Here is a 9,265-nt window from a genome sequence, read left to right as displayed (position 1 = left end):
GTGTATCGGGCTGGGTAGATTGGGGTAGAGTGGGGTGGGGGTCAGTCTCTGAGAGATGACGGTCATCCAAAGTGGCATCCAGACCAAACTTTGTTTGTCTCTTGGCCTTTTCCTTTCACTAAGAGAGAGAGACATTTTGTGTGTGTGTGTGTGTGTGTGTGGGTGAGTGAGTGTGTGTGTGTGTGTGAGTGTGCACGCCTGTTACAAACTTACAACTCCCAAAAAAGAGAGAGGAAGGAGAAGTGGCAGGGTAGAGGCAGGCGGTGTCACAAAGTTGATTATATTAAAGAATAGGTTTAAGCTTTTTCAAGTGAAACAACATCAGTGCAAAAACACATTCACAAGTTTCCCCTTAATATGAGGCCTCATCAGTCTGAGTTTGCCGGATTAAGTAGAAATCTTCCAGTCCTTTCCCTCTTTGTGTTGCTATCCCTCCGCTGCAGCTCAGCAAGAAAACACAATCAGAAAGTGTCAGGGGAAAACAGAATTATGGGATTTTGGACAAAGAAATCTGTAACTCTGGAAGTAGAGCTGAAACGATTAGTCGAGTTGTCAATCAAAAGAAAAATAATCCCTTAACTATTTTGGTATTAATTCATTGTTTAAGACAGTTTTTCAGGCACAACTTGTGAAATAAATGCCAAACATTCACTGGTTCCAGCTTATCTTTATCCTGTCTTTGTATACTACATATCTGTAGGTGTTGGACCTTTTCATGAACAAAACCTTTTAAAATGTCACCCTGGAATTTTGAAGTTTTAGGGGCATTTTTCAGGATTTCTTGACAGTATGGACTAAAATTGTATTATTGTGCATTAGAGCATGTGAGTGTTGTTTTAGGACATACTTACCGATCCTTTAACAAATGATATGTTCGATGGATGTTGAACTACAAAGATTGATCTCTAAAAGCTCCCTTCCCTATAGAGATGTAGGTGGCGTGCTTACTGTAGCTGCGTCTAATAGGAGCTGACAGATATGGGTATGATCATGCTGCACGGATGTTAGAGAGAAAGAGAGAGCGAGGTTGGGGGGTGTGAAAGTGGGAGAGGTGGGGGGGGGGGGGGATTGTTATCACGAGACTGGGAGCAGGACTCTGATGTCAAATGTCCGTCTGTGTTTCAGCCCAGGATGTGCAAGTGTGTGTCTAATACCGAGCGAAGTTGCAAAAAAACCCAAGTTCTTCATTTTTTTTTTTTTCTTCACACACACATCTCCCCAGATCAAGACTTTCTCCCCAGATTGTACACATCCTCCTTCTTTTTGTGTTACTTCAAACACAAATCTGCGCATTTATCAAAGGGAAAAACTTTTTCCCTTCCAGCGAGGCGGTGACCCCTTTGTCTCTCCACCAGCTCGGCTGAAAGTTGTTCCTATCCCAGATGCAGATGATGAATAATGATAATGAAAGCGTAGGAGTGAACGTTTAAGAGGACTTTAGCATAATGATGAAGATGAAGACGGAGTGAAATTTCCATTAATTAGCTCACATAGGTCATTTTCTCAACAAGGTCCTGTTTGCTGCTCTTCAGTGTGTTTGTGTGCCTGTGTGGGTGTGTGTGTCTGTGTGCGTATATGTATGTATGTGTGTGCGCGTGTTTGTGTGTCTGTGTGTGTATCTGTTTAAACTTTATTGTCACCATCGTCTCCAGGACAGCTGGAGGCTATGTCAGAGTTCAGCTGCTTGTTATACACAGCAGATAATAAGAGGAAAGAAGGGGGGCGGGGGGGGGGGGGATTTGTGCACACACATTACTTTCTGTGCGTTTGCATGTGCCTGTGAACATTCAGTGTGTGTACGTGTGTGTGGGGGTGCTTGGTCCTATCAGGGTAGTGGAACAGAAGGGAGGGGGGGTGAATAGTGAAGTTAATAGGCTAATGAGAGCACCGTGCTCAGTAGGAATACAAGAGGCTGTCTGGCACCCTCAGATAAAACACTCGCTGTGGCATTAGTGGAGACCCAGCAGTCCTCCTTAACACCAACACCTTCTTTGTCCACTAAATTTGGCCGATTAAATAGGCAGTAGATTTATTATGAGCGTGTGTGTGTGTGTGTGTGTGTGTGTGTGAGATATTCCCTTTCGCTTTTTTTGTGTGGTGATGGGTTGTGAAGGGACGGGGAGAGATTTGCTTACTTGGGAAACTTGGATATTTGTATTCTTAAGAGCACTGTTTTAACAGCTTAATATTCAGAATGATGTCAGCAGTGTTCACTAGATAATAAGAATAATTTGTAGAAATGTTGATATGCTATGTTTCAAATTAAAAGGTTCGTTGGATTTAGTTAAACTGGGTTTAGCAGTACACTAACGCAGATTCAATCTAGTGTAGTATAGAGGCATAGAACAGTTCTGTAGGGAGTTGGGTTGGGAACCGGAGGGTCGCCGGTTCAGGTCCCCATACGGACCAAAGTATGGTGGTGGACTGATAACTGGAGAGGTGCCAGTTGACGTCCTGGGCGCTGCCAAGGTGCTCTTGAGCTTGGGATGCCTTCCCCCTCCATTTAGCGCATTTATAGGTACTGAGCATGTGTGTGTAGTTCAGGCCTGTGTGTAATGTAAAAACAACAGAGTGAAAACATTGTAATTTCCCCTTGCAGAATTAAAAAAGTATACATTGTTATTATTATCATTATTATTATTATTATTATTTTCCAGTTGTCCTCCTGAGTCAAAAACTGACAACAAGTTGACATTTTTTCACCAACACCACCTTACCACCACTAGTTTTACACTACTTTTTGGAATTCATGGTCAGTAACCCTCATTTATATAGAATTATACCTAACATTTGAGTCAAGAAAAGCAAAAATTATGAATTATTTTGACTAATAGTTAAGATCAGAGGAACGTACAGATGAGTTTAGTCAGGAATGAAAGTGATCCATTGTATTTGCAAAGAGCAATCCAATCCATTGTTTTGTGGTAATTTGGTTAAAAAGAAACCCATATCTCAGATATAGACTTTTTTTAAAGGGGTCAAATTTGCAAGAGGGTTAAATTGAGTTTAGAGGAACAAAGTGAGTTCAGTTTTGATTGTGACAATTCAGGCTTGAATAAGTTGGGTAAGTGGCTTTTTGATTAGTTTTCTTTCAGTTTGTTTAACTTGAGTTCAAATAATTTGGGTTTATGGTTTTGGGTTAACTGTTATTGTTACCATTTCAGATCAGTTGTATGTTGTCTAGTGACGACAATTTGAGCTCATGAAAGTGGTTTATTTTGTTCTGATTGGTTCTATTTCTTTCCTTAGTTTAGTAAAATATGTATTCAAGCTTACAATAAGGAATGCAGTGAGTTTAGTTCGGTTGGACACAATTATTCCAATATTCACTCATAGGAGGTTAAGTTCTGTTTAACCTAGTTTAGTAGCTACAATTATGCTTCATAATACAGTTTAGTTGAGTTATCTTTATTTTAGTTCATAGTTCGGTTTAGTTTAATGTGACAATTTGGGCTTGAAAAGGTAGATTAAAAAACAGAAAAGCATTGTGTTTCTTTAATGTAATTTAGTTAAGTTTTAGTCATGTTGTAATTTACTTTAGTAGCACACTAATTCATCTTTTCAAGCACACAATAATGGACGGGAAAGTTGTGTTTTGTGTAGTGTAGTTCAGTTTAATAACTGAATTATTCTGAATTATTCTTAAATAGGAACGTTTAGTTTATTAGCACCCATGTATTCAGCTATGTCGGCCTGTAACAACGGATTATTGAAGTTTAGTTAAGTTTAATAGCAACAATTTGGGCTTATAATATGTCAATGTGGAAAGTGAATTTTGTTTTGTTTCTTTTAGTTTAGTAAGAAATGCGTTTTTCAAGCCTATAGTGAGGGTTAAGTGATTTTTAGTTTCCAATAGTTTATTGTTATTTAATTTAATTAATTTTAATTGCACACCATTAGTCAGTTATTTAAACATATAGTAAAGTTAAGGGTCAAGAAAGCCACATTGGTATGAGTTGAGTTAGTTTCACTTTAATACCAGTTTTATAAATATACATTTATATAAATTATTTTAATTCCTTATTATTTTACACCTTTGTTTTGGTTATATGCAACTCCCTTGAACAGACAGTGGAAATGAAATGAAGAAAAGCAGTAGAATGTGTAGAGGTTGCTTTTACCCCTATTAGATGTTGGAGAGATTGGGGGGGGGGGGGGGGGGGGGGGGGGGAATAAGGGAATAAGGGGTGCAAGCAATGGGAGAGCTCATTATCTGGCAGACCATCTGCTATTGGGAGGGGGAACTGTCTGTCTGTCCCAGACACAGACACTGTGAATGGGCCCAGAGTTGGAGTTCCTCTAACTAACTTAGCTGTAGGCCTGCATCTGCTCCATTTGCTCACCTGTGTTTAAAACCTACACACTAATCACATGAGAGAGCATGTCGTTAACATCAGCCGAGATTTAGACAACAACAAATGTATAAATGAGTGTCGGGTGAAGATACCGGTTAGACTGGAAGAATAAAACATCTAATAACAAAAAAAAAAGTGTTGAAGAAGTATTACTGAGTCTTCATAATGTCCCATGTGGTCTTTCATCTGTGATTTTATGGACTTCAGTGTCATTTGTTGTTGTTTCTTTCTCTGCAACCCTAATATGTGTGCATTTGTGTCAATATAGGATATTCTGGCTATGATTCTTTTGGAGTTTGTATTTGTATATCATGTTCAGGTTTGAGATGAACATGTCCAGATCCAAAAAAATAGTGCACATACGAAGAAGTTGTAGGCCTTTGACGGAGTTGGGTGTTTGTATAGTTTAAACCAGATTGCCAGGGGGAGCTTAGTGTGAGAAGTTGCCGGGCGCAGCAGATGCTCTTTGTTGCTGTTCAGGCTATTGTTGTTGAAAACTGAGACTGGGAGGCATGGGATTGGGTCCAGCTCCCGGCAGCAGGAGGGCACGGCGTCTTCCTATTGGCTCACCCGGAGTGCCAGTCAGCTGCTCGACCCGCCCAGCAGCCCTCCCCTCCCCGGGGAAGTTGAACTAAAGTTTGAGCAACTTTGTTCGGCAGAAGTTAACTTGCCAGCAGCACTTGGCGGTCACCGAGAGCGAGAGAGCGAGAGAGAGAGAGAGAGAGGAGGACCGCAAACATGAAGCTGTGTCGCACTTTTCTAGGTTCGTATCACTCACTTGTTTTGACTTTACAGCAGCAACTTAAAGAATGAGATCTCTGTTTTGGCATGTGCGCGTCTGTTCAGCCTGACATAGTAACACACTATGTCTAATCGCGCATTAGTCTTACCCTGCCTCTACTATCTAGGTATTTGTAAATTACATATGGTATATAGCCTGGATAAACACAGCTATAACTAAGTTATACCCTGCAAAGTGCCGTTTGCGGGAGTAGATATTCAAAAGAAAAGCCTTTTAAAGACAGTGTAGCCGTCGCTGTGTTGGATTAAAAGAGGCTTAGAGTTCTGTCTGATCACACACGCTGTAACTGTTTAAACTTCCCAACCACTTATCACACACCGACATGTCGAAATAAACTCTGAAACGGAACTTCTTCCCAGCATATAATAACTGCAACTAAACTTTGATCCCCGTGGTAAAAAAAAAAAGAAAGAAAGAAAGAAAAGTGGCCAGACAAAGGACAGTTGGTCCCCTAGGGGACCGTGTGGCCCCGGTACCGTGGGGACAATGCCAAGCTGCGGGCTTATTAAAAACTTTTTTTTGTTGTGTTAGTCTGTCGGCTTGTTCCATCTGTCGAGGGACTAGAGGGGCCTCCCCCGGTCCCAACCTCAGCGCTCAGTCAGCTGCTGCCCCATGTAATATTTATACCGGCTGCCTGCACGGCGACACAATATAGCCACCATACAATATAGTCTGGAGTGACGTGGGCATTTTAAGTGCTGGAGGCCCCTGTGCCATCTGCATCTGCAGACCCACTTTGTTACAAAAGAGGAAAAAGTTTCCGCAGCTGATGTACCGGCTGCTGCTGCGTAATGAGTAGGCCTTCAAGATAAAACTTCCCAAAAAGTATTCAGAAAGTTTTTTTTTTTTTTTTTTTTCAATTTAGATTAGTTGTAAGTCGATTAGTCCTACTTACTAAAGCTCAAATTTAGAAAGGATTTATTTCTCTTTTTTTAAGTTTAGTGTAGTACCACACTTTTATAAAAGTTTATCACGAGGGTTAGTTTAGATTCTTTTAGTTGGGTTTTTATTATCTTAACTTTCGCAGTTGTTCAAACTTAGAACAAAAGGTTAATGGAGCAGAGTGGGTTTGATTGGACTTTAGTTTAGGAAAGGAAACTCCCAGCTGATGAACCAGCTGCTGGCTGACTACCGAGTTTCAATTGTATCCTTCAAAATAAACGCTAAAAATAGGATTTGATGAAGTATTTAGTCTAATTCAGGTTTTCATTTTAGTTTTATTTAGTTTAGTTCTGGCGATTCAGGCCTATACAAGCGCATGATTTCTTTATTTCAGTTGAGTTTAGTAGCAATCATTTATTCAAGGGGGACACATTGTGTTTATTTAAAATATGTGTTATTCTTAAAAGCGTGAGTCTTGAAATAAAGCAGTGAATTATTGAGATAAGGGGAGAATATAGACAAGTACAGGAAGTAAAATAACTTATCCAAAAGTTCAGACAAAAGCCTTTGTGTCCTCAACAATAGGTTCTGTGAGGTGTATTGCGCAGGCCTGAAGGCCTCGGCCTCTGGAGCTGTCCAGAGTCCTGAACACACACACACACACACACACACACACACACACACACACACACACACACACACACACACACACACACACACACACACACACACACACACACAGGAGGAGCTGTCCGTAGTCCTGAAATCTCACCACAGGAGAAGTTATAGCGTGTTAAAGTATATTATGGTTTTGTGTCCAAACAGTTACTTTCTATCTTCTCTCTAATCTTCAAATATATGTCCCACGTAGGCCTCCGTACCCCACTGCGGGGCTCAAACCCGCACCGACCTGTAGGCACCGCGCCCCGCATGGTCCCCTCTGCTGGATCAGGGCCCGGGATTTTTCATATTTTCTATCTCTTTTGTTTATTCGGTTGTTGACGCTGTTGTTGAGTGAATCCTCGTCTCCGCTCCCACAGTCTGAAATCATACTGATGCGGCGTGCACGGCCGGTGATTGATTTCAGCTCCAATGCATAACAATGGGATTGCACAAAAAGAGCCTGCTGCAAAGAGATAAGAATTTAATAGAATTTCTGAAAGCTGAAGGTTGGGCTTTTTGAATATTCCCTGCGTGCGCGGCGTGGAGACAGCAGATAAAGGATGGCATTTGTGGCGACTATTCTCAAATGGCTTGTAATGAATGGTTGTCATTTCCACTAATGGTTTCAAAACAGCAAAGCAGAACCACGGTATGAGCAACATTTGGGAGTGACTCCAAGTTGCACTATTAAGACTGACTGTTTGTTGTTTAGAGCTGCACTGACAGTTGGCATTACACTCAATGAGCCTCAAAAACTATCAAAAAATCTGTAGCTGACAGTGATCACTCTTCAAACTTCTGCAGGCGTCGAAAAGATTTCTCTGCAGCATATTATTATCATTATTTTTTTTCTTTTTAGCGATTATCCAAATTGATATCACACTTCCATCCCCTCACCTCCCCAGAGCATGAATCATTTTTTCCCTAAAGCCCCCTTGGAGACTTGCCTCTCTGCCTATATGTCGGAGGTATCAGATGCTGTCAGTGCAACGCGCATATATAACTCTGCGTACAACTACTACATCAATTCCCGGTCCGAGAGGAGGAAAAAAAAAAAAAAGCCCTTGAATGAATTATTGGACAGTACCATATTCCAGGATATGTGGGGGTGGGATAATGCATCTGTGAAACACGAAGAACTTAGAGAACGGGTGAAGTGTATAAAACATGAGCTCGGTCGGGTGTGTAATACTGTCTCGGCTGCGTCCTGTGTAGCCAAGATGCGCCAAGACGCGTCCTGATGCTGACTGTCCATGATGTAAGTAATGTTCGGAGAGAGAAGCGGAACGAATGGGCAACTTTATTGATCATATTTCGAAAATCAAGTGCACGGCATGCAGAGACGATGCTGAAATGTAATTTCTAGTTTGAAGTTGTCGGGCTGAGTGGTTCAGAAGATCTATGCGTTTGAGAGAGGGGGGGGGAGAAAGTCAGAGAAAGTGTGTGTGTGTGTGTGTGTTGTGTGTGTGTGTATATGCCCGTTGAGTTAGTGTGTAGTGAGGGGGACCTCAAGCCCTGCCCATCTGATGCTGGTGTTTTTACTACAGCTTCCGTGATGTCATGGCAAAGGGCGGAGGGAGGAGATTGGGGGGTGTGGAGAAGGGGATGGAGGGAGGGAGGGAGGGGGGGAGGGGGGGCACAATGGCTCATGAGGGAAAGGTAAGTCAATATTACGTTTTTTTTTTTCTCGCTGACAAAGGCAAATGAAGCCATGTTTTTTGCTTACAAACAAGTAACATCTTAACGCCTTGATCCGGAGCTGTGCGCCGGTGCGCTGCGTAGAGGAGAGGAGAGAGGGCCGCCCCGGGAGAAAAAAACCCTTCGCTCGCTCTTATTTATTTATCACATCTGGACATTTGTAACGGGATAGACGATCGTTTTTTAAGCCTTTACTCGGGATATCTTTTTAAGCAAACTTGACAGCGACCGACAACTCTCAAAAACCCAGCAAGGACGCAGCGCCAAAGCCCCGAAAGGAAATATTGTTGAATACAGGTAATCAGAAATCCTACTTATGATGTTTTGATGATAAGCTAGACATAGATATATAGGCTATATCATTATAAATCTCGACATCCATGCCTTCTTTCTTTCTTTCTTTCTTTCTTTTGTGTTTGTTTCATAACTTATATACATATTTTCACCCTTGTAATATTTGATAGCAACACCGGCAGAGTGATTTTGTGGCGATTATTGTTGTTTTCATATTTTACGATTCCTCGAGGATGAAAACTTACTCAAAGCTGCGGTCTAAAAACAGTTTAACCTTTCTTTTTCTTCTTCTTCTTCTTAAAAGTGTATATTCGTGTGCTCGATTTATGGATATTATCATAACGCATCGTTGATGAATAGTAGCTGTGAGACATGGAAGATGCTGATTTTGTTTGCCCTCTCACACGTTAGTCATCTTATTGATAGCTCATAATAAGTGGGTATTAACCAAGCATGGCGCTTTCTCAGAACCCTAGTGATGCGTGTTTGCCCACTTCTCTGTCACTCCGCGGCTCTGTTGGATAGTTCATCGGTGTGTGGGGCTGAGAGAAAAACACACACACACACACAC

The 9,265-nt window shown here is 41.5% G+C and overlaps 1 protein-coding gene and 1 long non-coding RNA gene across 9 annotated transcripts in view; one reads left to right on the top strand and one right to left on the bottom strand.

The window, feature by feature from the left end:
* Window positions 1-9,265, top strand: part of myt1b (myelin transcription factor 1b) — a 112,465-nt gene that overhangs the window by 61,073 nt on the left and 42,127 nt on the right. For 2 of the 8 annotated variants that reach the window (XM_032522014.1, XM_032522011.1), the window contains exon 1: window positions 8,362-8,697. The exons of the other annotated variants lie outside the window; for them this stretch is intronic. The gene's annotated coding sequence lies outside the window, so the exon portion shown is untranslated. Of the gene's footprint in view, window positions 1-8,361; window positions 8,698-9,265 lie in introns of those variants that run through there. 8 annotated transcript variants of the gene reach the window in all.
* The window catches only part of LOC116693238 (uncharacterized), a 30,853-nt gene continuing 28,893 nt past the window's right edge, over window positions 7,306-9,265 (bottom strand). Inside the window, exon 5 of the long non-coding RNA XR_004332875.1 lies at window positions 7,306-7,318. This is a non-coding gene — a long non-coding RNA (uncharacterized LOC116693238). The remainder of the gene's footprint in view (window positions 7,319-9,265) is intronic.

Source organism: Etheostoma spectabile, chromosome 7 (genome assembly GCF_008692095.1).
Source record: "Etheostoma spectabile isolate EspeVRDwgs_2016 chromosome 7, UIUC_Espe_1.0, whole genome shotgun sequence".
NCBI classification, from domain to species: domain Eukaryota; kingdom Metazoa; phylum Chordata; class Actinopteri; order Perciformes; family Percidae; genus Etheostoma; species Etheostoma spectabile.
The sequence above is the reverse complement of the archived record's forward strand: the minus strand, read 5'-3'. Positions and strand labels throughout refer to the sequence as shown.